The sequence below is a fragment of the Rhinatrema bivittatum genome, chromosome 3 (genome assembly GCF_901001135.1).
Source record: "Rhinatrema bivittatum chromosome 3, aRhiBiv1.1, whole genome shotgun sequence".
NCBI lineage: Eukaryota > Metazoa > Chordata > Amphibia > Gymnophiona > Rhinatrematidae > Rhinatrema > Rhinatrema bivittatum.
The window spans coordinates 102,003,913-102,031,879 of record NC_042617.1 but is presented as its reverse complement, the minus strand read 5'-3'; the positions used below and the strand labels follow the sequence as shown (position 1 = coordinate 102,031,879).

The following is a 27,967-nucleotide window of genomic DNA, read 5'->3' as shown; positions in this document are numbered from 1 at the left end:
CCTGCAGCTTTGTAACTCTTACAATATTTTTCCCCAGGGTAAAATACCACAAGGAACAATACTGTGGCAGCATGGGGAAAAAATCTGCAGCAATAAATAATTTGGTGTCAACACGAGATGGCAGCCTGGGGAATTTGGGGCCACTATCACTTAAAGGAGTCGATGGTTCCAGGTAAGCCCCCCACCCAAAAGTAGTAAAATACACCAGATCCCCCTGTCCCACCAAAGGCAGCTGGGGATGATAAAATAAGTTATAAGAAATTAAGCACGGTGAAAGGCCAGTCCAGACCCCTCAGGCCGGGACCCCTACCCGCCCCCCCCCCCCCCACACACACACGTTAGCCCATCCCCTGGAATCCCCCACATATGAAAGGATTCCTGATGATTTAGTGGACCCCATAGACCGCCCCTTGCAGACATGATTCCTGGTGGTCTAGTGGACCCCCACCCCTCCAACTCACCAAAATAGTCGTGGTGATCCAGTGGAGGCCTGGATCACTCCCTAGGCTCTGGGCCTGATGGCAGCCATTTTTCAAAATGGCCGGCACCCAGCCTTAGCCCCTATAACATGTTAGGAGCAAAGTCTGGGTGGTGCCATTTTGGAAAATGGTTGCTGCTAGGCCTGGAGCCTAGGGGGGTGCTCCAAGCCTCCACAGGAGCACCATGGCTATTTTGGCGAGTTGGGGGTCCACTAAACCAACAGGGATCCTTTTGTGTGTGGGAAGATGTCCAAGGGGGTATGCTAGAGTGGAGGGTCCCAGCCCTGGATTTTTTTTTAGTGAAAGAGGGGTTTGGGTGTGGGGGCAAGATTTGCAACATGCTTAAAATTTGTTATAACTTTTAAGTCTACAGTCACTTCTGGGGGCAGCAGGGGGTTTTTGAGAGGAAGGGCTTACTTGGGGCCGTTAGCCCCTTTAAAACAGGATCCCAGGAATTTCAGAACAAGCATTAACGTCCCAAGGCTCCTAGAAAAAGTTAGCTAAGACTCAAGAGTTGTAGCTAATTTCAAATCAAATTAGCATGGCTTGTGAATGTTTCAGCAAGCCGGTTATTTGATTTACATGTTTTAGGGCATTAATGAGTTCCTTCTCATGCGTGAAAAATGAGAAATTACTACTTACCTGATAATTTCCTTTTCTTTAGGGACAGTCAGATGAATCCAGAGCAAGTGGGTTATGCACTCCTACCAGCAGATGGAGACTGAGCAAGCTGACGTCACAGTATATATACCCCTGCAGTGACCTCAGCCCGCCAGTACTCACTTCAAAAGCAGCTGTGGCAAGACTAGTCAAAAATCTTGATTAAAATAGATAGCCATGTAATACTCAGCCAATAGGCAACATTGAGCTCAGATAAGAACATAACACTAGACTAGGGACCGAAGTTACACTTACCAGTAAACTCTATAACATGTAGGTACACAGGAGGAACAAAATGCAATCACATGGCAGCCAAGGGAGGGAAGCTGGATTCATCTGACTGTCCTAAAGAAAAGGAAATTATCAGGTAAGTAGTAATTTCTCATTTCTTAGCATCCAGTCAGATGAATCCACAAAAAGCGGGATGTAGCCAAGCTACTTTCGAAGAGTGTGGGAGGCTGCCCACAGTCCAGACAAAACTGCATGCGCAAAATCTGCGTTCTCCCAATCTTGAACATTCAGTCAATAAATAATACCTGGAAAAGGTGTGTAAGGAGGATCAAGCCACAGTTCGGCAAATGTCAACGGGAGACAGTAATCTAACTTCTGCCCATTGACACTGCCTGAGCCCAAATGGAATAAGCCCGAACCTCACTAGGTAACGGCATCCCCGCATCCACGTATGCAACCGTGACTACCTCCTTAATCCAGCGAGCTCTTGTAGCCCACGAGGCTGGATCTCCCTGTCTAGTACCGCCACGAAGGACAACAGGTGATCCAACTTCCTCAAAGGCTCAGTAACCTCCAGATATCTGACAATGTGTCTCTTGACATCCAAGGGCCACAACAGATGATACTCCTCTGCATCTTTCTCTTTATCCAGAGACGGCAGGGAGATGACCCGATTCAAGTGAAACTCAGTGACCACCTTTGGTAAAAAAGGAAAGAACAGTATGCAGCTAGACCACCCCTGGAGTCACCTGGAGAAATAGCTCCCGACAAGACCTGCAGTTTGGAAACATTGCGCACCAAACAAATTGCCACAAGGAACATCATTTTCAAAGCCAGCAACCTCAAGGTCGGAGTACGTAGCAGTCAAAACGTAGGGCCTGCCAAAAAATCCAAGACCAAATTAAGACTCCGGAAACTGCAAGGGAGGATGAAGATGTTTCACTCCTTTCAGAAAATTGGGCCATATCAGGATGAGCCGACAAAGACCCACCTGACCCCTGACATAGGCGAGAGACCCTACTTGTACCTTTAAGGAATTAAGAGCCAAGTCTTTATTCAAGTCATCCTGCAAAAATTCCAAAATAAGCAGAATTTTGACCAAGGAAGGAAGAGTACCTCGATACACACTCTCCAAACTCCCACATAGGCAAAGGAAGTAGAAGACTTTCTAGCTCTTCGCAAGTGGAAATCACTGCTGCAGAGTATCCACACTTCAGCAAGCAAGTCCATTCAAGGGCCATATCTTAAGACAAAATTGAGTCGGATCTTCATGAAGGACAGGTCCCTGTTGCAACAGGTTCCTGTGTGCTGGAAGTCGAAGAGGCAAATCCACAAGAAGCCTCCACAGATCTGCATACCACAGTATCCTGGGCAAATCCTTCGGTTCGCGGTTCTGGGATGGCACTTTCAGTTTCGGGCGCTGTCTTTTGGTCTGGCCACCGCTCTCAGAAACTTTTCCAAGATGATGGTGGTATTTGCAGCAGCGTTGAGAAAGAATGGGATCCTGGTACACCTGTATTTGGATGACTGGCTCATTCATTCCAGGTCACTGGTAGAGAGCTGCCTGGTAACTCGCAAGGTGATTTTCCCTGTTGTGGGAGCTCAGCTGGGTGATGAACCTGGCCACGAGCAGCCTTCAGCCTATTCAGTCGCTGGAATACCTGGGGGATTGGTTCGACACACGGCAAGGTGTTCCTGCCGGAAGCTCAAATTTGGAAGTTGCTAGCTCAAATCCATCTGTTGTTGAACACTCTATGCCCGCCTATATGGTTTTACGTGCAGGTCCTTGGCTTAATGGCGACGACCTTAGAAGTGGTACTTTGAGCGAGGGTGCACATGCGTCCTCTTCAACGCTTTCTGCTGTCTCTGTGGAACCTGCAGTCTCAGAACTATTTGGTTCAGCTCCACCTGCCACTGGAGGTCTCCTCCCAACTGCAGTGGTGGTTGCAAGCGGCTTTTCTATGGAAGGGAGTCTCCTTGTCCCCACCGGACTGGTTAGTACTGACAGCAGATGTAAGCCTTCTAGGTTGGGGAGTTCACTGTCAGGAGCTAATGGCATAAGGGTGCTGGAGTGCAGAAGAGTCTCTCTGGAAAATGAATTGGCTGGAAGCCAGGGCTGTCCGGTTAGCATGTTTGCAGTTCAGCAACAGGCTGAAAGGTCAGTCAGTCTGAATAATGTCAGACAATGCAACAAATGTGGCTTACATCAATCGGCAAGGAGGTCCCAAGAGCCAGGAGGTGTCACTGGAAATAGATCACTTATGGAATGGGCGGGGATGCATCTCCAGATGATCTCAGCCTCACACATTGCTCTGACATTGTCTTTGCCTGCAGACTTTCTCAGCAGAGAGAGTCTGGACCCAGGAGAGTGAGCATTGTCAGACCCCATTCAACATCAATTAATTCTTGAATGGCTTCCATCACAGGGGGAAAAGAAAAAGGAGGCTTTACGCAAGGAAGTCACTATGATGTCGGTCTGAAAGCTGATCCGTGTCATTCAAAAGGGGATGACTCAGGGGCAGGAGGGTAGTAGGCATCCCTACTGCCCCTTTTACTGCACAAGATGGGGTAAGTAGGGGCAGGGTTGGTTCCTGGATTCCAGTACCTTTTCAGGAGGGGGGGAGATCAGAGAGTCTCTCAAGAAATTTTTTTTTGGGGGGGTTGGAGGCCCCTGGCTACTTTTTTTTTTTTTTGGGGGGGTGGGGAGGGTAGCTGTCCATCAATTACCCTTACTCCTCCAAGGTATCCCTGGGAGTCCCCAGGGAAGCCTTGGGTTGACCTCAGGGAAGCCTTGGCAGCGGAGGTTTGTTTTTTTTTTCTTTTTTTGCAGCTTTTTTTTTCAAAATAAAAGTAAAACCAACAACATTTCATAGGTTTTTTGTTTATTCTATTTTGTAAATGTAATGAAACAAATGCAGATCCCTACTATCTAGCACTCTCTACGAGCACTTGGGACATTGATTCTGCCAGGGAAGAAAGAAAAACACACATCAGTAAATGGTGCAGCAAACTGGACTTGGGGAACCACAAATCAGCTTTGTCAGTTTGAAGGCCCAAGATGGGCTACGTGTGATGGCAGGGAAGACTTGGAATTGTGTGTGGTACATTTTGCACACATGCTTCAAAACATGGATGGAGAAGTGCCAAGAAGGTGGACCACCTCTACAAATCCTAAGGGGAACTGCCATTTACTGGAAAATTCCATATGAAGGAAAATTTCCATATCAAGGAAAATTACACTTTATTGATAAAGAAGCTAGGTTCGGTCAATGGAAACCACCCACCAATCTATGTAGGAAGCTGGGAGAGCTCTGACAGAATAAAGAGATCACAGCAGAATTTGCCATGGAGGTGCACTGGCTAATCATAAGAGCCTACCTTGGCATAGACCTCGAGATGCAAGTTCAGCTTATGACTGATACTTTGGCAAGGGCCTCAGAAATCAATGAACAATAAGCCTATGGACAGTAGTATACTCCTATCACTATAGTCTTCCCCAACACACAAGGGATTTCTACCCATAAATATTTAATTGTGCATTTAGTCTTTTGCAGGATCTTTATCCTTTTGGATACTAAGTCTTCCTGGACATAAAGAGCTACACCACCACGAAATTGCTCCTCTCTTATTGTGATATAATTTGTAACCTGATATAGCACTGCCCCATTGGTTATTCTCCTTCCAACATGTCTCTGAGATGCCAATTAAGTCTGTCATCATTCACTGCTATACATTCTAACTCTGCCATCTTACTTCTTAGACTTTAGCATTAGCATACAAACATTTCAAAGTGTGTTTTTTGTTTGTATTAACAGTCTGCTTTTCACTTAGGGATAATTTGGAATATTTTAGCTCAGGTGATTCCTTAGTAAAATGCACATGGACTACTTTTCTTATTATTGGAACCTCTCTGTTGGGATGCCCTAACTCTAATGCTTCATTAGTATCCTTCGAAGATACTGCACTGCTGAGCAACTTTCAGCTTTCCCCTTTGTTCTAGTTTAAAAGCTGCTCTATCTCCTTCTTTTTAAAGGGTAGCGTCATCAGCCTAGTTCCACCCTGGTTAAGGTGGAGTCCATCCCTTCAGAAAAGACTCCCCCCTCCCCAAAATGCTCCCCAGTTTCTTACAAAACTGAATCCCTCTTCTTTGCGATATCGTCTTATCCACGCATTGAGATTCCAGAGCTCTGCCTGCCTCTGGGGACCTGCATGTGGAACAGGGAGCATGTCAGAGAATGCCACCCTGGAGGTTCTGGATTTCATCTTTCTACCTAATATCTTAAATTTGGCTTCCAGAACCTCCCTCCCACATTTTTCTTTGTTAATTGTGCCCATGTGTACCATGACAGCCAGCTCCTCCCCAGCACTGTCTAAAATCCGATCTAGGTGATGTGTAGGGTTTGCCACCTTTGCACCAGGTAGGCATGTTACTAGGCGATCCTCACGCCCACCCGCCACCCAGCTATCTACATTTCTAATAATTGAATCATCTGCTATGATGGCTGACCTAACCCTTCCCTCCTGGTCAGTAGCCCTGGGAGATACATCCTCAGTGTGAGAGGACAATACATCACCTGGAGAGCAGATGCTTGCTACAGGATCACTTCCTGCTGTACCATGTTGATGCTTTCTAGTCAGGAGACCTTACTCCTCCAAGGCAGAACCAGGGCTGCCAGAATGGAGTTGGGACTTTGCTACTAGGTTCCTGAAGGTCTCATCTATAAACATCTCGGTCTGCCTCAGCTCCTTCAGGTCTGCCACTCTAGCCTCCAGAGATCGGACTCATTCTCTGAGAGCCAGCAGCTCTTTGCTCCTGGTGCACACATACAACCTCTCACTGGCGGGTAAAAACTCATACATGTGACACTTGATGCAAAAGACTGCATTGACCCCCTCTTGCTGCTAGACTGCTGCCTTCATCTTAATTTTGTTCAGTTCCTAGTTAAGTTTAGGTTGTTATGGGAGTAGGAATGTGTGCAATTAGAGTCCTTTAAATTTATTAATGTATTCACTATTTTTCTGGTGTGACCTAAAAGGGGTTGATTAAACTCTTGATAAGGTCTGGGGCAATCCTGAGTTTAAGTTAAAAGGATGATTAATTTTTTTATTATAGAGTCTCCTGCCTATAAATCAAAGGGTGAGAGAGGGAGGGAAATACAAAAACACAAACTCATGGCTTTTGCCTGCTTCTGACTAGCTATTTAATACAGAACACACTAAAGAATATATCCCAATAGTTAATTTTCCCCCAAACTTTAAGTTCTAAAATTTCCCAAAGCAGTACTTACCGATTCTCTTCAGCCACCAGCAAGGTAATCCTCTCCTCTCAATGTGCCCCGGTGTTCATGGGCAGATTTCCACTCATATACTCCCAGCCCTACTTCAGTAACCAGAAAACCATTTTTCTAATGTGGAGAGGAGGGTCCCTGGAAGAGAGAATGCTCTCGTTCATCTAGTCTCAATGGCTGAGACATCAGTGGGACAAGTGATCCTTGAATCTTGTAGCCTAGACTTAGAAGGAACCACAGGAGGTCCTGTTGCAATACAGACACTATTATTAGCCAGGTAATCAAATAAAAAAATCTCAGTATAAAAGTACTAATTGTCATGAATAATATACTGACACAAGCTATTCTGTACATTGGAACAGAGGCCATAATTGTCTCAGACGAGCTATACTTCTGGATTCTCCAGCCAGAAGACATCAACAGCCAGCTAGTGAAAATCTGAGATGTAGAGATTGGTAACATAGTGAAGGCCCAAGCATAAGTCAAAATAATCCTGAGCATTGGTAATTGCAGAATCCAATGGGACATGCCAGTGGCCTCAATCTCCAATCCAGTGTTGCTGGGACTAGATTATCTCCAGACCGGAGATGTCACTGGGATAGAGTGTTTCATGGATAGACCCTGTGCCCATACACATCATTGGATGAGCCAAAATTGACTACTCTTCCCCTGAGTGATGATGAAAACAGATAGTACACTACCCCAGGAGAGTAACTATGTGGTATGGGGGACCATATAGACTCCCAAGCCCGAAGCTGAAGCCATACTTGGTCCCATGAGCCTAGAGAAGGCCTCACATCAGGTAGCGTGCTGGTAAAAAATGAAGTCAAGAGTTCTGTTGGAATCTGCAAACTAACATTAAATGGCTGAACTATGGCAAGGAGCTTACTTAATGATCTTGGTAGAAGTGTACCTTGCCTCAATACCCTTAGTCCAAAGAGAAATGGGCAATGACGTAAAGGAGACCCCCTCCACAACTTGGGAAGATACTTGGATGTGGTCCACTGCATTTATATATGTAGCAGTTCCTCTGTTTTGGTGCTTTATCCTCGACTAGGGGTGCTATGGGTTTTAGTTCAGGTCCAGATGGGGAGGAAGACTTCTCTTCCAGGGCCCTTGATGCTGTCAATCACAATCTTGGTGACCACTTTACACTCTAGATTAAATAGTTCCAGGAAGTGCCAAATAGTATAGAATAAGAGCAGGGAAAACAAAATCAGCACAACAGGGAGAAATCAGGAATCACAAAAGGGTCTCTCCATCTCCTAGTAAGTCCACACAGGGAGCACTCAAGGAAAACACTGGAGTCCATAGTTGGTGTTCAAATAAAAATATAGTCTTTACTGTAACTTAAAGAAGAGTATCCAAGTCAAGATGGCAAAAATAAGACTCAACATACATCCAATGTTCACTTCCTTTCTTGCTTTTGCACCTTCATCCTGATTGAAAATATCCTAACCAATAAAAATGGGCTACCTGGAGTGTAATTCCAGTTCTGGCATGAACTGGGCTGGAAAAAGTATCCCCAAGCAAAATATCCAAACTTTGTTCAAAAGTCAAACTCTTCAAATGTAATTCAGACTCTCAAAAAATAAAAGTCTCCTGAGTTTGTTACCTTAAGAGACTACATCCTTTTCTTCACTCAATCTGTTAACTGGTCGAATGGGTCAAAAGATCTTTGTCCCAGCATTTTGCGATACTGGGGCTATGCCCTTCCGTCAGGCATTGGTCAATCAAAATCCAAAAAAGTTTTCTCAAAAAATCTCTTCCTCGATTCCTTTTTGATAAATGCTTGAATTGCCTTCTGTAAGATCCAGGGGGAATCTCTAGCTCTCTACCCACCTTGCTTTCAGATATTGGGGAAATCTCTTGCTCTCCATCCACTCTCTATTGAAACCCAGAGAAGGTTTCAGCGCCTCACTTTTCCTCTTCCTCTCACTAATCCTTCTCCTCACCCACCAACCCTCTGAAGCATTGGGCATGCTCCTAAAGGGTTGTATACCCCAAAAAGGTGGGGTTAAAGCAAAGGGAGGAATAAAAAAATATCAAAACCCCTCCTACTGCTCCTAAATAGCAAAAATCACATATAGATTGTTAGTGACATGGGGGGTGGAGGGCGGAGGAGTGCTTGAGCGTTGAGGAATAATAATAAGTTGTGTATTGCTTCTCTGTTCCTAATGAGGAAATGCTGACGGGTTGTGTATTGAACCTCAGACTCTGAACAATCAGGAGACTTCCTTCGTCAAGATATGCATATGCCAAGTATCACATAGATATCAAGCACTGTGATGGATGTGTACTCAGGACACAAGAAAGTAATACACAAAGAAAGGTAGAGGGAATACCTTTAACATGGGGAGGGAAACACCATGCGCTCAATTGCTGTCCCCTGCAGCCCCCCAATAAACACTCTTGGCTTTAAAATAGGCCGCAGTTTATTAACAAACTAACCCGAGCTCTTACAATAACTTTAACTATACAACATACCCCTCCCCCAACGTTCCCCTTTCCCCCTACCCTTTGCCTTGGTCCTCCACCACCTTGACCCCAATGGTGGAGCTGCCCCTCCCCCCTTTCCCGCTTGCTCTGCCTCGAACCAGCGAGAGCAAGCTCTACCGTGAAACTTAGCCCCATGGTTCTCCGGTCTTCCAGTGTAGCAGCCCCTCCAACTACACGAGGCACCCCCCCTCCAGCATTCCAACATAACATGGGCTCGGGTTTTCAACCACCACTGCGACAATTACATCATATTGCACATATTATATAACTTTCAGTGATATGAACAAGGGCGGGCGGGTCAGCAATTCGCGCGCACCTTTCCTGCTTCGCAGCCTTCTAATTCTGCTGGCTGCCTACCCCTACGTCACAGGCTTATGGCCAATCAGGGGGTTTGGATTCAAAATTGCTCCAGCAACTTCCAAATCCTTTCCCCCCCTCCCCTCTGGGTCTCCTGTCCTCTTTCCCCGCCTATCTCACCCTGCCCCCTCTCCCCTCCCTTCCCCTGCCTGATCCTAACTCTCATCTCGCGCGCTTTCTCCCATGTTATGCTCCCGGCTCAGGATAAACCCTATGGTCAAAGAAAAAATGCTGGTGTATTCAAGATAGGAAAAGGTATAAAGGTGTGACTAAAGCAAATGATCAGTGGCTGGTATCTTTTGTTTGCTACTTTTGCAGGCAGCTGGCAGAGATCTGACCCCAGTCCCTTCAGAATCTTGTGTGTATGTTTAGTAAGATTTTGTAGTTGTTCCTTTACTCCTCTTGCTAATAAAAACTTTTTGTTTAATTCTAAAAAAGACTGCCTAGAATGCTTATTTAAGAAATCAGATTAACAGCGTGGACACAATGCCATGGTGTACTCTGTACATTATGCCTCAGGTGCGAACTTAGATTGTAAGCCCTCTGGGGATAGGGAAACACTCCAGTACCTGAATGTAATCCGCTTTGAAGTGCTGAAAAAAAGTGTGAAAAGCGGAATCTAAAAAAAAAAAAATCTAAATAAATAAATAAATATGCTTGCTGTAATCATCAGCTTTTAGAAACTCAATTTCATTGCTTACTCTAATTTATGTAGCATGAACAGGGCAGCAGGGAGAGGAGCGGTGCTATGCATTGCTATTTTTACGAGGCTAATAAAGCAGGAGTTGAAACTCATTTATAATTTTGGAGGGAATTTGGGGAATTGTAAGCTCCAGCTGCTCTGAGCTGAGAGCAGCAAGCATTGAAGGTATTATGGCTAGCTGCTGGGGATTCATCTTTTGGGTATTGTGCTTAATCTACAGAAAGGCTGAGGCCATGTTTTCTGAAGGACAAGAATATCCATCACTAATTTGGAGCTTTTTTTCCTTCTTTATTTTCACATTGTATTTCCCCAGATGAGCCAAAACGAATACATTTAATACCAGAATGGCCTGATACGCAGATCATTTTGCTTTGCAATAGCATTGAGTAATATTGTGCTTTCCTCTTGGATTCTGCTTCTTGAGGACCATGCCAGGTTAGTGCTCCTCTCCTTCGCATTTCAGTGGATGCCCATTTCTGTTTCCCTGCTTGATGCCCCAGGCTCCCAGAATGCTGAATTACCCTAACATATTCTGACACTTTGTAAATTAGACTTAATATTTTTTCAGCAGATCTTAAAAAACAATGACTAGTTAAAGGAGCATATTATAAAAAATGCATGGCACTTTTTCATGGCGTAGGATATGATTTCTTTCTGTGTTATATTACAGAGATATCTTTATTTTGTGACGTATGGGGCAAGACTGATAGCACAGCAAACTGTGAGAAAGCTGACAGACTGAAAATATGAATAAGTGGTAAATTGTGTGTAGATTGTAAAGGTTATTAAATACTTGAGAAGAATAGACTTTCCTATAGGAACATACCTGTTTATCTATATGCCCTGCATCCTTTAGATCATGAGGGGGGTGTTATGCAAGTGGACCCTTGGATCAAGGGGGAGTTGATGCTACCTATGGGGAGGAGCCCCACAGATCCCCACCATCAGTAGGCGAGGCTGGTGAAGAGCAGAGGCCCAGCTGGAGCTTCACCACTACCAGCCCACGTTCTCCTTAGATTGAGCCTTCAGGTGCCGGGGCCGGCTGCACTTAGGTGGGACCTCTGCAGCGAAGGAAGTCCTTCTGTAGAAATGAAACTGGTGCTCAGGCCAAGGTCCGGAATAATGGAATAACTCAAGCCGAGGTTTGTGCAACGGTTGAGGCTGGTGGTGTAGTTCATGGTCAAGGTCCAGGCAAGGGTCATGGCAGGCAGCATAGCTCATGGTCAATGTCCAAGCAAGGGTCATGGCAGGCAGTGTAGCTCATGGTCTAGGTCCAGGCAAAGGTCATGTCAGGCAGCATGAAGCAAAAGTCAAAGTCAAGTCTGAAGTCAAAGCCAAGGTCAGTCTGAAGGATGAGGATGAAGATGAGGGACATAGAAGGAAGGAACGGCAATGCACTACTCAAGACGAGGAGACCTATTGCTAAGGCAAAGGCTGGAAGCAGGGTCCAGCCTTATATAGGTCTAGGGCAATGATGTCAACAAGGGAGGCCATGGAGCTTTTCCCGCCACGGGCCCTTTAAATGATGAGGAAAGGTGCGCGGGCCTAGGGAGTCCAATGCAGGAGTGGAAGTCGGCAGCATCCTCCTGCCACGGAGAGGGAGCAAGGAAGTGAGGTGGTACTGGCAGTGTTCAGAGCCGCAAGGAGATAGCAATGCTGTCAGCGGCACCCCGAGCGCAGTGGTACTCATGGCTGCGAAGCTGCAGAGCCTCGATGGCGGTGGCTCCCCGCTGCAACAAGGGAGCCCAGGGCTGTCTTCTCCATGGCGTAGCGGTGTCGGGTGAGTGAGGCCGGCTGCGGTGCTCTGCGGCCGGCAAGTGTAACAAATGCGTCATACCAGTCATCCACTGGATATCAGCATCCAGTTTCCAGTGGGAGCTAGTCCAGGTCATGAGGAAAAGCCCAGCCAGACCTAATGAAGGATTCATAACTTATTGCTCCCAGAGGTGAGAGGTAGTTTTCTTTACAACTTCCTGGCTGATGATTGCAAGTGAGCCTGCCCTTCAGAGACCTCTATGGTCCTTTTATGGTCCCAGATGTACTACTGACCTTGACTGAATCCTCCAGCACAGATTCTACAGCTTCTTAGCTCTTAGTACATTTCTTAGGTTTGTTCAGATTCTGCTGGCAGTTGATTTCACACTGTTTTCTGGTCTCAGTGCTGTTTGACAGGGCTGATGGTTGTTCCCTCTTTGCTGGTATATGCCACTTATAATGTTATGGGCCTTTGTCATGTCCCATCTAGGATATCTCTTCTCTAAACTTGGGGGGGAAGGGGGGGGGGGGGGTCCTAGCTGTCTAAGCCTTCATAGGGGAGCTATTCACTGTTATCTATACCCTGTATCACTATGTTCCTGCTTTCTGTATCCTTATGGCAACCTGAACTGCACACAAGGTGTAATAATTTTTTATTTATATTCTGCCTTTTGTGACACTTCAAAGTGAATTACATTCAGGTATTTCCCTATCTCCAAAAGGCTTGCAATCTAAAGTTCGGATTTGCTAAGCATTTTTCCCAATTTCACAGAATGGGAAAAAAACCTTAGTAAATCAGGCCCTAAATTTGTACCTGAGTCAATGGAGGGTGAAGTGACTTGCCCAAAGTCACAAGGAGTGTCAATGAGATTTGAACCCTGGCTTCCCTGGTTTGCAACCTGTTGCTCTAATCATTTGGCTACTCCATAGACCTATTAAAAGGGATCTCTCAATTCAAGCTGCAACTTGGTCCTTCTACGCATTTGGGGCAAATATAAAAGCATGGGCGGCAAAACTTTGGGGTTGGAACATGGAGCAAAAGATTTATTGCCACCAGTCTTGTACCGCTGTTTCTTGCAGCCAAAGAAGAACTGCCACAGCTGTACCTGCTCACCTGCAATGTAGCCTGCTTTGCTCAAACTTTCTCTTGCTTCTCCACTTTGTGGTTCAGCAAGAGAACAGTACCGATGGTCTGGTACTTCTAAGTATTTCTTCCTGCCATGACTCCTCTCACCTACAGTTCAAACTACTGATCTGAACTGTGTCTGGCCAACTGCACCATCCAGTCTGTGCCAGAGGGTGAGAAGAAAGAGACCCTGGGAGGCAGGAGGAACAGCCTTGAAGCTGGAGAGAGAGAGCAGGGACTGTGTTGGGAAGATTTGAGTTAAAGGAGGGTGAGGACTTGGGGATTGGGGTGGAGTGCAGATTCTTGTGGATGGGGAGATTAGGAGGGTGCTTACTTGGAGATTGGTTGGAGGAGGACTGTGGGGACCCAGCAGTTGGATGGGTGAATATGAGTGGAGAGTGAGAGACAGGGAGACAGGACTAGGGATTTGATGTGGAGAGATGAAGGGTGGAGAAGGATCTAGAGATGGGGTGAAAGACTGGGGACAGAATGAGAAGTAGTGGAAAGGGACTGAAGAGGGTAGTGAAAGATGATAGTAATTTTCAAAAGTATTTACATACTTAAAACTAGGTTTTACACAGGTAAGTGCACTTTATGCATGTAAGCGGGCTTTTGAAAATTGCTACGGTATACACCATTGAATTGTGAATAGGTTTTACGTGCATAAGTGCACTTTAAATGTATAAATGGGCTTTTGAAAATTGCTACAATAGTATGTTACATTTGAAAATTGCCTCTGATAGACATAAGTACTGAGGTGGGGGTAAAAGAAGGAGGAAATGGAAGTAGGGTAGTGGATGAGTACAGAAGATGGACATGAAGAAAAGGAAGTAGGTGTAAGACAAGGGTAAAATAGAAAACTGGTGTCAGTGGGAGAAACAGAGGGGCAATGGGAGAGCTGGGAAAAGAGGCGAAAAGAGGGAGCTTGATGACTGGGAAGGGCAATGAGGCCAAGAGACAGGTGAGATGGAGGATGCAAGACAAATATGTTGAGAGATGGCGAGTGGGAGTGGAAAAGCATGAAGGGATAATTGGAAAAGTTGGGAGAGCTTGAAAAGGATGAATATGAATAGGAAATAGCGGGAGGCAGGGGGAGGGATCGAGAGGGATGACTGGGAATGATCTGGGAAGCAAGGGGGTTGAGAGATCCAGAAAGAGGGCAACTGTTAGGGAGAAGGATGAGGGAGCCTGCTGGAGATTGGTAAGAGGACCAACCCAGTAAGGGGGAAGATGGAGAGGGAGCAATGGAGAGAGGAGTTCAGGAGGTGCAAAGCTAGGACGAGAAGAACTGGAGGATGAGAGAAGAGAAGACAGGGGTGAAATCTAGCTATGAGTGGATACACAAGCAGTGAAGAGAGAACTATAGAAAATGAGATAAAGGGGAAAGATCAATGTCAGATACAGTGGAGAAAGTGAGGCAGACAGGAAGAAAGAGAAGAAATGGAAGCTAAAAAGGAGAACCTGAAAAATGAGTTGGGAGAGAGAAAATTGGAAAAAGACTGAGACCAATATGATTAGAAAAATAAAGAGATCAAAGAGTGGAGGGGTAGCCTAATGGTTAAAGCAGCAGGCTACAAACCAGGGAAAATACAAACCACAGGGATTTAATGTGCTGCTTCTCTGGTATCCGGTATCACTGCAGGGAGTCTCACCAATAATAGCAGTTGAGATTCCAACAAAAGCAGGTACCGTTTTTACTTTAAATTTGTGAATAAGTATTTGTGATATAGTGCTTTCAATTTTCCAATTTTTTCAAAGTCACAGTCAAGTGCTGAATTGAAAAGGTAACTATGGTTTAATATTCCAAGTCAACTCTCCTAAATAAGCAACTCAGTACGTTTTATGGATGGTTGCATTTTTCCAACTTATCTTCATGTTGTCCAAAGACTATCTTGGATGGTCTTAATGGTAGATATCTCTTTGCAGATTGAAGCTGTATGCCCGCCCAACACTGCCAGCATCCAGAAGCAAGTTGTGTCGCACAACTTGCTTCTGGATGCTGGCAGTGTTGGGCGGGCACTTAACTAAATATCTTCAAAAGATATCCGGTTAAGTGGCGATCCTTTAAAAAAAACAAAAAACTTCACTGTGGGTCTCGTTGCCTGATATCAACCCCACCACTACAAATACCTAAACCCTTGGCTGGCCAGGGTCCCCCTCAAAACCTTATAAATCAAATACATAAATAACCTTTAATGGCACCTGCCCTCCAGACTTTCTCCCTTCGCTTCCCATATAAATCTCCCCCCCCCAAAAAAAAAAAAAACCCTGCCTCCTTGACACCCCCCTCACCCTTCATGCTGCCACGTTGGCCCCAAAGCCCTCCCACCAGCCCAGTACCCAGATCAGTGCTCCGTTTTAAAACCAAGATCGCAGTACACAGTGATCCCGAGGCTTCCACTGTTGCTTTAGTAATAGCACTGGTGACAATTACTGGAGTAATCTTTTGGTGACAGCTTTAGGGATGTGAATCATTTTTTGACGATTTAAAATATCGTCCGATATTTTTTAAATTGTCATTAATCGTTAAAGAGTGCGATACAATTGAAATTCCACCAATTTATCGTGAAAAAATCGTTAATCGGGTTAGTACACACTAACGGGAGTTAGGACACAACCTAAAAACCCACCCCGACCCTTTAAAACCGCTCCCTTAGCCTCCACCACCCTCCCGACCCCCCAAAAAATGTTTTAAAATTACCTGGTGGTCCAGCGGGGGTCCTGGGAGCGTTCTCTTGCGCTCGGGCTGTCGGCCGATAAACAAAAAACCCACCCGACCCTTTAAAACTGCTCCCTTAGCCTCCACCACCCTCCCGACCCTGCCCCAAAAAATGTTTTAAAATTACCTGGTGGTCCAGTGGGCCCCGGGAGCGATCTCCCGCTCTCGGGCCGTCGGCTGCCACTAATAAAAATGGCGCCGATGGCCCTTTGCTCTTACCATGTGACAGGGTAATCATGCGATTGGCCGGCCCCTGTCACATGGTAGGAGCACTGGATGGCCGGAGCCATTTTTAAAGATGGCGCCGGCCGTCCAGTGGCAGCCGACGGCCCGAGAGCGGGAGATCGCTCCCGGGGCCCACTGGACCACCAGGTAATTTTAAAACGTTTTTTGGGGGGGTCGAGAGGGTGGTGGAGGCTAAGGGAGCGGTTTTAAAGGGTCAGGTGGGTTTTTTGTTTATCGGCCGACAGCCCGAGCGCGAGAGAATGCTCCCGGGATCCCCGCTGGACCACCAGGTAATTTTAAAATGTTTTTTGGGGGGTCAGGAGGGTGGTGGAGGCTAAGGGAGCGGTTTTAAAGGGTCGGGGTGGGTTTTTTGTTTATCGGATCGGGCGCAGCTGATAAAAAAAAAAAATGATCGGGCCGGACGAAAAAAAATGCATGATTTGAATCGGAACCGGAACCGAACCGATTCCGGTTCCGATTCACATCTCTAGACAGCTTATCTTCCAGTGCAATTTCTAGAGCTAATTACTAGCAATATTACTCTGGAAGCATAACTGTCACTATAATGTTATGTTTCCAGTGGAAGCCTCGGGATCGCTGTGTATCACGATCCCAGATTTTAAAAAGGAGTGCTGTTTCCAGGTAATGGGTGGGTGGGTGATCGGGCTTCAGGTCTAGGGTGGTGGTGGTGGTGGTGGTGGGTGGGGGCGTGTGGGGTATGTCAAGGAAATAGTTTTGTGGGGGAGATTTACCAGGGAGGAAAGGGAGAGGGGCTGGAGGCTCGGTGGCATTAAACATAAGAACATAAGAACATAAGAACATGCCATACTGGGTCAGACCAAGGGTCCATCAAGCCCAGCATCCTGTTTCCAACAGTGGCCAATCCAGGCCATAAGAACCTGGCAAGTACCCAAAAACTAAGTCTATTCCATGTTACCATTGCTAATGGCAGTGGCTATTCTCTAAGTGAACTTAATAGCAGGTAATGGACTTCTCCTCCAAGAACTTATCCAATCCTTTTTTAAACACAGCTATACTAACTGCACTAACCACATCCTCTGGCAACAAATTCCAGAGTTTAATTGTGCGTTGAGTAAAAAAGAACTTTCTCCGATTAGTTTTAAATGTGCCCCATGCTAACTTCATGGAGTGCCCCCTAGTCTTTCTATTATCCGAAAGAGTAAATAACCGATTCACATCTACCCGTTCTAGACCTCTCATGATTTTAAACACCTCTATCATATCCCCCCTCAGTCGTCTCTTCTCTTTTTTTTATTTAGAGTGATTTGAGGGGATTCTGGTTTAGGTATTTGTGGAGGTGGTGTAGGAATCTGGCTGAGAGGCCCGCAGCGAATTATTATTATTATTTTTTTAAGTATCGCTACTCAACCGTATATCTTTTGAAGATATCCGGTTAAGTGGCAGGTTATCTGGCTACATAAGGCCAGGTAACTATGGAGTTTCTATGTAAGGATCTACAGTAGTCCAGCTCATTGTGTTTTCCCAGTAGGAGGTGTATTGGTATTCCAGGACCCAGTACAATATTAGCAGTCATGCTTTTTTATAGGTAAATATGTTGCTATGTTAAGTCATGGACGTTAGTACTGTCTTGGCCAGGCAGGTTTGCTACCGCGGTGCTGAGTGTGTTTTTTGCAGGGTTTTGTGTTGATTCACAAATCGCTTGGTAATGGAGAGAGTTTGTGTTCCTATTATTAAGATGACATCAGAAGCTGAATATTCATTTTCGTATGGTGAGTAGTAAAGGGACGTGTTTCAAAAATGCACTCACCTGCCTACTTTAGGATGAGTACATTTTCTCAGCTGTGGGCCCTGGGGCCAAGGTAGCTGGCAAAAGTGTCTTCAGACCCAACTGAGGCACAGGTGCAGAAGGCAGGCATGAAGAAAGGTGGCAGAAGCATTTTCTGGATGCTGCGAGAGGCAGTAGAATCTTTTGGGCATGGGGAGAGAAGAGTGTGGGAGAGAACAGTTGTGAGAGGACAACAGAGCTTTGGGGGGGGAGGGGGTTTGCAGAGAGAGAGAGATACAGAGGGCTGCTGGAGGACAGAAAAAGAGCATGGGGTGAGGAAGGAGAGTGAGGGGGTAGGAAGCAGGGCTGCAGGGGTAGTATAATGAGATTATTCAGCATGAGTCTGACTATCCTTTTGTGTATTCAGAATCCATACGCACACAGACACCCTCACAGCAATGAGTTCTGGACCTGGCCAACTTCAGAACTCGTTAACTTAATTTACAAATGTGCAGGGCAGCTGAAAACTGACCCTGACACTTAATCCCCCACACAATTGCGTTCTTCTTGCATATTCCCCACAAGGGCTTCCTGCTGGCAGAAAGGAGGATACATTTCAAACAACTGCGTACAGTGGCATATACGTGTGTATGTGGCCATGCACATATTTGCTATAGTATTTTATAATATGCACATATATATCCTCATTTTATTAAATACACATTATTCTACCATGCAATATGCACATATGAAACCATGTATATCAATGGATTGAACGCACAAAATTTTAAATATATACATCTGTATATTTTACACGTGAAAGTATAAAATATACACTTACTTGTGTAAGTCCCGATTTAGATGCGTAAGTTGGCCAATTTTAAATCATGTGCGTGTCAAGGAAATTAGCCACTTTACCAATTAGTGCACCAGTTCTCTCAGTCCTTCTTCTGGTTCTTTAGCCTGAACTCTCCCCAGTATACCCAGACCTCCCACTCTGTCAGTACTACTCAGCAAACATGTTTAAAATCACTTACAGCAGATAATTAGCAGAAATACGTAAGTTTGAAAATGTATGCATGTAAGTGTCTTTTAAAATAGCCACTTATGTGTGTAATTGTTAGCCCCACATCAGAAAGCCCTAGACTACCCCTTTTTCATATGCATATATGTGTGTAAGAAAGTGAACACACCTGCGTATTTTCAACTTTTATAAAATTTGGAATACATACATAAAACCTATATGCATGCACATATGCTATATTTTATACATGGATCATTTTGAAAATTCACCTTTTAAGGCTATAGGTTAAGAAACGTCTGACACAATCTGCTTTTTGATATGTCTCTTAGGGATGTGCATCGTTTTTGAACGATTAAAATTATCGTCAGATAATTTTAAAATCGTCCAAAATCGTTAGAGTGCACGATACAATACAAATGCCCCCGCTGGACTTTTGGCAATTCTTGTGGGGGTCAGGAAGAGCCCCCAAGCTGGCCAAAAGTCCAGCGGGGGTCCGGGAGCGACCTCCTGCACGCGGGCCGTATTGCCAATCTTCAAAATGGCGCCGGCGCTACCTTTGCCCTCACTATGTCATACGGGCGTCGCCCGTATGACATAGTGAGGGCAAAGGTAGCGCCGGCGCCATTTTGAAGATTGGCAATACGGCCCGCGTGCAGGAGGTCGCTCCCGGACCCCCGCTGAACTTTTGGCAAGTCTTGTGGGGGTCAGGAGGCCCCCCAAGCTGGCCAAAAGTCCCTGGGGGTCCAGCGGGGGTCCGGGAGCGATCTCCTGCACGCGTGACGTCGGGAGCCAGGAACCAAAATGGCGCCGGCGCTACCTTTGCCCTGTCACATGATAAGGGCAAAGGGCCACCGGCGCCATTTCTCAACGCAGCCAGAGAGCTGGAAAGCTGGAGATCGTGCCGGGACCCTCCCACTGGACCCCAGGTAATTTAAAACATTTTGGGGGGGTTCGGGAGGGTGGGGGATTTGTTTGAAAGGTTCGGGGTGGGTTTTAGGGTTGTTTTGGTGTGCCGGTTTTCCCGCCCTCCCCCGATTTACGATTTTTAACGATTTAAAAAAAAACAAAAAAAAACATGACGATCAGATTTTCCTCCCCCCCCAGCCAAAATCGATCGTTAAGACGATCGATCACACGATTCACACCCCTAATGTCTCTTGCCACCCTCTTCCCCCAGCAAAACAGCATAAAGGACTGACTTAGACAAAGACAAGAAGAAGAAAGGAGGCAGAAGAAATCAAAGACATGCCCTGAGAACTCTTGCAGAAAGGACTTTGTCACATAAGGGTTGTGTCATATGGGTTTATTATTACTGTTATTGTTCCTGCTATCTTTATAAGTATCATGTCTTATTGCACTATTATCATAACTGAGCTACATAATAAACCAACCTGAGATAAATTTGGGGTTATTGTCTTCAAAGGGTGAGTGTGGTGGATTGAGGCCCTCTTAGATATCCCCTAAACTGCCTCGTGTGTGAAGTGTCCAGGCAAGAGGTCCTTTCACAGGTGAGAAGCGGTTTTAAGCGGTGTACCGCAAGGGTCGGTGTTGGGACCGGTCCTGTTCAATATCTTTGTGAGCGACATTGCAGACGGGATAGAAGGTAAGGTTTGTCCTTTTGCGGATGATACTAAGATTTGCAACAGAGTGGACACGCCAGAAGGAGTGGAGAGAATGAGACATGACTTAAGGAAGCTGGAAGAGTGGTCGAAGATATGGCAGCTGAGATTCAATGCCAAGAAGTACAGAGTCATGCATATGAGGAGTGGAAATCCGAATCAACTGAATTCGATGGGGGGAGAAAGGCTGATGTGCATGGAGCAGGAGAGAGACCTTGGGGTGATAGTGTCTAATGATCTGAAGTCTGCGAAACAATGTGACAAGGTGATAGCTAAAGCCAGAAGAATGCTGGGCTGCATAGAGAGAGGAATATCGAGTAAAAAAAGGGAAGTGATTATCCCCTTGTACAGGTCCTTGGTGAGGCCTCACCTGGAGTACTGTGTTCAGTTCTGGAGACCGTATCTCCGAAGGGACAGAGACAGGATGGAAGCGGTCCAGAGAAGGGCGACCAAAAAGGTGGAAGTTCTTCATCGAATGACTTATGAGGAGAGATTGAAGAATCTAAATATGTACACCCTGGAGGAAAAGAGGAGCAGAGGTGATATGATACAGACTTTCAGATACTTGAAAGGTTTTAATCATCCAAAGACAACGACAAACCTTTTCCGTTGGAAAAAATTCAGCAGAACCAGGGGTCACGATTTGAAGCTCCAGGGAGGAAGACTCAGAACCAATGTCAGGAAGTATTTCTTCACGGAGAGGGTGGTGGATGCCTGCAATGCCCTTCCAGAGGAAGTGGTGAATACCAGAACTGTGAAGGACTTCAAAGGGGCGTGGGATAAACACTGTGGATCCATAAAATCTAGAGGACATGAATGAATGTGGAAAAAAGGATTTGCATTCACAAAAAAGCGGGGAGTAGCTTGCTTGTTATGGCGGTTACTACCCCAAACCAAATAAGCCTGATACTTCACTTTCAATGCATATCCAGTATAGCTCTCTGCTTCAACGGCAGGGGAGAAAGACTAATACTTCACACATATCCAGCATAGCTCTCTGCTTCAATGGCAGGGGAGAAAGTCTGATACTTCACTTTCAATGCATATCCAGCATAACTCTCTGCTTCAACGGCAGGGGGAATGAAGAAAAGTGGATCTATATAGAGACAAAACCAACAAGGACTGAATTACATAGTCTGGGTAAACAAATAAGCATGGGTGTAGCTTGCTTATTGCGACGGTTACTACCCCTAACTATTTACGCTAGATATTTCACTTAGATGCAGCTTCAACACTGCTCGCTACATTAATGGTGGGGGTGGAAGGGAAATAGAACCAAAAGGTTACTAAGAGCCAAGAGTAACAGATAAGTATGAGAAAAAAAAAAGTGTGAAACTTGCTGGGCAGACTGGATGGGCCATTTGGTCTTCTTCTGCCATCATTTCTATGTTTCTATGAGAACCACAAGAACACATAACAATAGGGGGCTGGAGGAGGAAGAGAAAGAGGACTGGATCTGGGTAGGGTAGGGGGAGGAGGAGAGCAGCTTGTGAAATAAAAGTCTCTCCCCATGAGGGCATGGCATGGACAGTTGTAGGGTTTTCACCAGAAACAGCCACAGAAACATCTCTAGGGTTCACCGTTCAGCCATTGAGAAGGGGTGTTAGAGGATCAATAGCAGAAAGTTATCCTCTAGCCCAGAGAGCAAAGGGTTAACTTCCCTCCAGCTGCATCACTTGACCCTGCACAGGAAGATTTGGGATTATAAGGGTTATCTAGATAGGATGTAACCTTCCTGCCTACTGTGCTGGTTCCACCAACACAATCCCTATATACAGAACCATGTGACTGTGTAAATAAGGTTTATTTTTCTATCCCAGTTTCCCATTGATAGTGTCCTTATATGCTGCCACTGAAGAATTCCAAGTCATTTCTGCTTCATGATAAGTGTTTCTCCCCCCCAATCCCCCTTACACATATGATCCTGAGCAACTAGATTGGGCCAGACTGGTAGCAGAGAAGGAGAACAATCTATCAGAGAGCACCTTGGGAGCTGAATTCTATAGCTGCTTAAACGGGAAGAAGGGAACTGTTATTTATGGGGAACACAGCTGGTGCAAGGGACTTGAGGCAGAGTTTTCAGAGAGATTGCTTCAGCGAAGAGGGAGGGGCACAGTTTTATGGTTTGAAACATGCCATGAATGAAAGCAGCCCAGGCGGTAACAGCATTTGAGAAGAGTACTTATAAAGGCTTTAGTAAAGGAAGAGGCACTACATTTGAACAGCAACCTTCACTGACTGCAGTTTAAGACTGTGTTTTCCAACTGTAATTGTTGTTTTTCCCTACAATGCTGAGCCAGAGAGGGAAGGAAACAAAATTGCAGCTGATTTTTCCTGCAATAATGAGCCAGGAAGAGGAGGGAGAAGTTTGGGTACTGTTTGGGGTGATTACCAAAATCTTTTTATTGTTTTAATTATTTAATACATCTGTGTTGTCTTTAACTGTTCGTGTTTAGCTGCTTATGTATGTATTGGATTTTAAGATGTTTAAGTTTTTAATTTACTCTGCCTAGGATGATGACAAGTCACAAGAGGCAGAATATAAATTATTTAAATAACAATAATAAAACTGCAGCTGCTTTTGAACTATGAATGTTGAACTTTTTTTTTTTTCCTACAGTGCAGAGCCAGAGGGGGAAGGGAGGAACTGCAGCTCCTTTTGAACTGTGGCTGAAGTTCTGCCTTGCCAAAGCCAAGCTGGATTCAGAAGCTGCAGCGGTGTTATTGAGCCTGAGCTACAGCCCGAGACTTTTACAAAAGACACAACCAGCACTGGTTTAAGAAATGTTTAGACTCAATGCAACATCAGATTTGGAGGCCCCCCTCCCCCTCACCACATACACACTTATTTTGTGCTAAAAAAAATGAATAATTACATTCTGTCAAGCAAATAGAAAATCTCCTCCCTCCGACCTATGAGAGGAGTTAGGATGGCAGCATAACCAACCAGGTGTGTCCAGGTATACTCTCCCTCTATTTTTCTTCCTAATTTATTTTTCTAAAAGGGAGGACAACTTTCCAAACTGCTCGTGTGCGCCTATATATGTGTGCATATTGGGGCACACAAATGTACTACTGAATGATATAACCTGAGTGCAAAAGATCTGCTCAAGTTAGAAAATACAAGTACATATGCATGCAAACATGCTCATGTATGTAAAAACCGCCAGCCGCACAATTTCAAACTTATCCAGCTAAGTAGCAGATTTAGCCGAATAAGTCTAAAAATCGATACTTGTCTATTTAAGTAGCGCTTTTCAGACTTATCTGGGTATGTAAGATAGCTGGATAGAAAGCGCTACTTAGCCGGATAAGTCTTAAAACGCTACTTATCTGGCTAAGTCAAATAGCCATGTAAGTCATAAAGCAATACCTTTCCGGCTAAATCTGATAGCTGGATAAATAGAGATTTTAGACTTATCTAGCTAAATAGTGCTTTTAAAAAAATCATCTGGTTTATGAAGCAGTATACAGAGGAAAACCCCATAATATCTTAAAAGACTGGCTCCAGAGAACTGGCCCGGTCCACCTTAAATCTAATACAGCAGGGAATCCTTGTCCTGGTCAGAGGACCTTGGGAAAGATGTATAACTAGCTAGGCCCAGGAAGGAAGAGGAGGCCCACGGGAGAGAAGGGAGCCCAGGGAAAGAGAATACTGCTGAGCTGTAAGTTGTATTTCTGCCTTTGTTTTGTGAACTGTGAAGAATAATAGAGCTGCTTTTATTTTGTTTCTCGTCTTTAAAGAAAGAGGTTTATGAGAAATTTGCCAATGTTCAGCCTGTGACTGTTCTCCGGCTACTCCAAACTCCATGCACGTTGCCATATGGCTATCTTACATATCCAGATAACAGATAACCTTGAGGCAGCATGAGTAGTCTTTGGGGTGGCCAGAGAACAGACTCAGACTGGACCCTGGTAAATCTCTCATAAACATATGTAAATACCTACAGTACCTGGATGTAATCTGCTCGGAAGTGCCTGAAAGGTGGGATCTAAATCTAAATAAATAAATAAAATAAAAATACTTAAACGAACAAGTAGCATTTTTCAGACTCATCCTGCTGCTAATTAGTCAGATAAATGAGAATATAGCTGGATAAATGTCCCTACTTATATAGATGAGTTCTAATTTGTCCATCTATTAGCAAAGGTGCTACTTACTAGGGATGTGAATCGTTTTTTGACGATTTAAAATATCGTCCGATATATTTTAAATCGTCAAAAATCGTTAGGGCCACGATACAATATCAATTCCCCCGATTTATCGTCAAAAAATCGTAAATCGGGGGAAGGGGGAGGGCAGGAAAACCGGCACACTAAAACACCCTAAAACCCACCCCGACCCTTTAAATTAAATCCCCCACCCTCCCGAACCCCCCCCCCCCCAAATGCCTTAAATTACCTGGGGGTCCAGCGGCGATCCGGAACGGCCTCCTGCAATTGAATCGTGTTGTCTTCAGCCGGCGCCATTCTGCGCCGCCATTTTGCAAAATGGCGGCGCAAAATGGCGGCGGCCATAGACCAACACGATTCGACTGCAGGAGGTCGTTCCGGACCCCCACTGGACTTTTGGCAAGTCTTGTGGGGGTCAGGAGGCCCCCCCAAGCTGGCCAAAAGTCCCTGGGGGTCCAGCGGAGGTCCGGGAGCGATCTCCTGCCCCGAATCGTTTTCCGTACAGCAGGGGTTCCGGACCCCGGCTGAACGACCTCCTGCAGTCGATCTCCTGCCGGCGCCATTTTCCGTACGGAAAACGATTCGCGGCAGGAGATCGCTCCCGGACCCCCGCTGGACCCCCAGGGACTTTTGGCCAGCTTGGGGGGGCCTCCTGACCCACACAAGACTTGCCAAAAGTCCAGTGGGGGTCCGGAATGACCTCCTGCAGTCGAATCGTGTTGGTCTATGGCCGCCGCCATTTTGCGCCACCATTTTGCAAAATGGCGGCGCAGAATGGCGCCGGCTGAAGTCAACACGATTCAATTGCAGGAGGCCGTTCCGGACCGCCGCTGGACCTCCAGGTAATTTAAGGCATTTGGGGGGGTTCGGGAGGGTGGGGGATTTAATTTAAAGGGTCGGGGGTGGGTTTTAGGGTGTTTTAGTGTGCCGGTTTTCCTGCCCTCCCCTTCCCCCGATTTAGCTACGGACCGCCGCTGGACCCCCAGGTAATTTAAGGCATTTGGGGGGGGTTCGGGAGGGTGGGGGATTTAATTTAAAGGGTAGGGGTGGGTTTTAGGGTGTTTTAGTGTGCCGGTTTTCCTGCCCTTCCCCTTCCCCCGATTTAGCTACGGACCGCCGCTGGACCCCCAGGTAATTTAAGGCATTTGGGGGGGTTCGGGAGGGTGGGGGATTTAATTTAAAGGGTCGGGGGTGGGTTTTAGGGGGTTTTAGTGTGCCGGTTCACGATTTTAACGATTTTCACGATACTCTAAACACCCAAACGGCGACGATACGATTCCCTCCCCCTCCCAGCCGAAATCGATCGTTAAGACGATCGAGGACACGATTCACACCTCTACTACTTACTTATTTATTTAGATTTTTATATTCCGCTTTTCGGCACTTCAAAGTGTGCATCAAAATGGATTACATTCAGGTACTATAGGTATTTCCCTATCCCCACAGGGCTTGATATCTAATTTTGTACCTGAGGCAATGGAGGGTAAAGTGACTTGCCCAAGATCAATTAGCAGGATAATCAGAATTTAGCCGGATAAGTGTGTGCAAATGATATACCCATGTATGTGTATGTCACATTTTAAAGGGATGTGTGAGTAGATTTTGCTCGCATTATTTGGATGCATTTACCCCACGCCTCTGAAATTCGACTTTTACACACACAAGTCTCAGGGGGTTTTCTAACATGCATGCGGTAATGAAATAGCCAGTTTAACTAATTAGTCTACCAGTTCGCCTGGTCCATCTGCAGCTCGTAAAGACCCTCCTGGCTCTTTAGCCTGAAGTCCTCCCCACTTCACCCAGACTCTCTACCCATTAATTTTTTCATTTGTAAGATATTTATGATCACTTACTCCTGACATGCAAGTAAGGTGCCACATTTATCCACATAAATTCCTTATAAAATAGCAACTCACTCGCATAAATGTTGACCCTTCCCCAGAACATCCCTCGCCTGCCCCTTTGGTACATGTGTAAATTTACTCGCAGACCCTCATTTACGCATGTATGTTGAGGTTTTTAAAATAATAAATAGTCTCTAGAGGAAAATAGTGCGTGAACTCTTGCACATAAATAAAACAAAATTATCGCTCAACTGGTTTAACCAAATAGATTACAAACATCAGCAAACTCATAAAATTAAATGGAGGCCATCAGATCTCTGCCATGGACTGCACTCATTTTTTGTATCTTATGTATCACTTGTGGCATTCAAATGTAATAATCGTCTTGTTCTCAAACTAAAAAGTATTTTTTAATGTTTTTTATATGTTGAAATAATGCATCTTCAGTCCTCCTTATAAATTATTTTTATGTCTTATTACAGACTCCAGTTACTTAAGCATCTGTTAGAAAAAACGTATCTGAAGAAGGATGAAGTTTATCCTCAATGTGTTGATAGAAGGTGCAAATTTATGCTGAAGAGTCCCTGACACTGGTGTAACACTTCGAAATTTTCATTTCTGCATCATGGGTATAGTTGGTTGTTATCCCAGATTCAATGTTCACCTCATGTGACAAGATCCAAGTTTTTCAACAAGAAAGTGTCCTTCTATTTCATCAAATATCCTCCATATTTCTAGATGCCATCACTATTATTTTATGTGATAGTTTTTGTATCCAGCGAAGAAAGCATCCAGGCGCTGGCGTATATGTTGTTTTATGTGCGTAAATGCTATTTTTTTTATGTGTGCAACTTTTGAAAATTTTCCTAAAGAGAAAGACAAAGTGAGAACTTTACCTGCTGTGACCTTGACATCATTTGTCCAGCAGAGGCTGGATCATTTTCTGGAATGGAATCTGGCTGTCCTGGAAGGGATCTTCACTGTGGTACTGGTAGAGGAGAGCCGGATCTGGTGGAAGAGCAGGTGTTGCTTTCCCCTACAGACTCTGATCCTGTGCCATGCCAAAAGCAGCATCCCAGTCCAGAAGTAAGCCAGGCACCAAATGATGACTTTAAAAGACGAGCCTTGGGAGTCAAAGGAAATGCTGGTAGATCAGGAGCATCAGCAGCTGAGGGGAAGCCCATGGGCCTATTTATTTATTTAAAATATTTGTTACCCTTGCCTTCTGGGATGCTGCAGGGGAGAGATGGATCAGTGGAGGGTCCTGTATTGAGAACATAGGATGCCTTATCTGCCACAGATCGTGAATTGTTATCTCCTTTTGTTAAACTCCAGGTAGTTACTTTGGATGCCATTTGGGCAGTTGTTGCTTGACTAGACTCCTTGATTAATGCTTCCTCAAAGGACATTTCTTTGATGGTTTGTAATGTTAAATTGATCTTGAAAAACAGGATGCTGAATTTAAAGAATTTAGAAAGAAGTTTAGGGATGTTAATAGAGAAATGAATAGGGGTATAC

General features: G+C 45.2%; 1 long non-coding RNA gene across 2 annotated transcripts; it reads left to right on the top strand.

Annotated features, from left to right (window-relative positions):
- The first annotated feature begins 42 nt into the window (after positions 1–42).
- Positions 43–27,967, top strand: LOC115086978. 2 transcript variants are annotated; one of them, XR_003855378.1, is made up of 4 exons: positions 43–172; positions 10,531–10,652; positions 23,053–23,382; positions 26,932–27,967. It is a non-coding gene; the product is annotated as an uncharacterized LOC115086978 (long non-coding RNA). The 2 variants fall into 2 exon arrangements; XR_003855377.1 differs by having other exon boundaries at positions 23,053–23,392.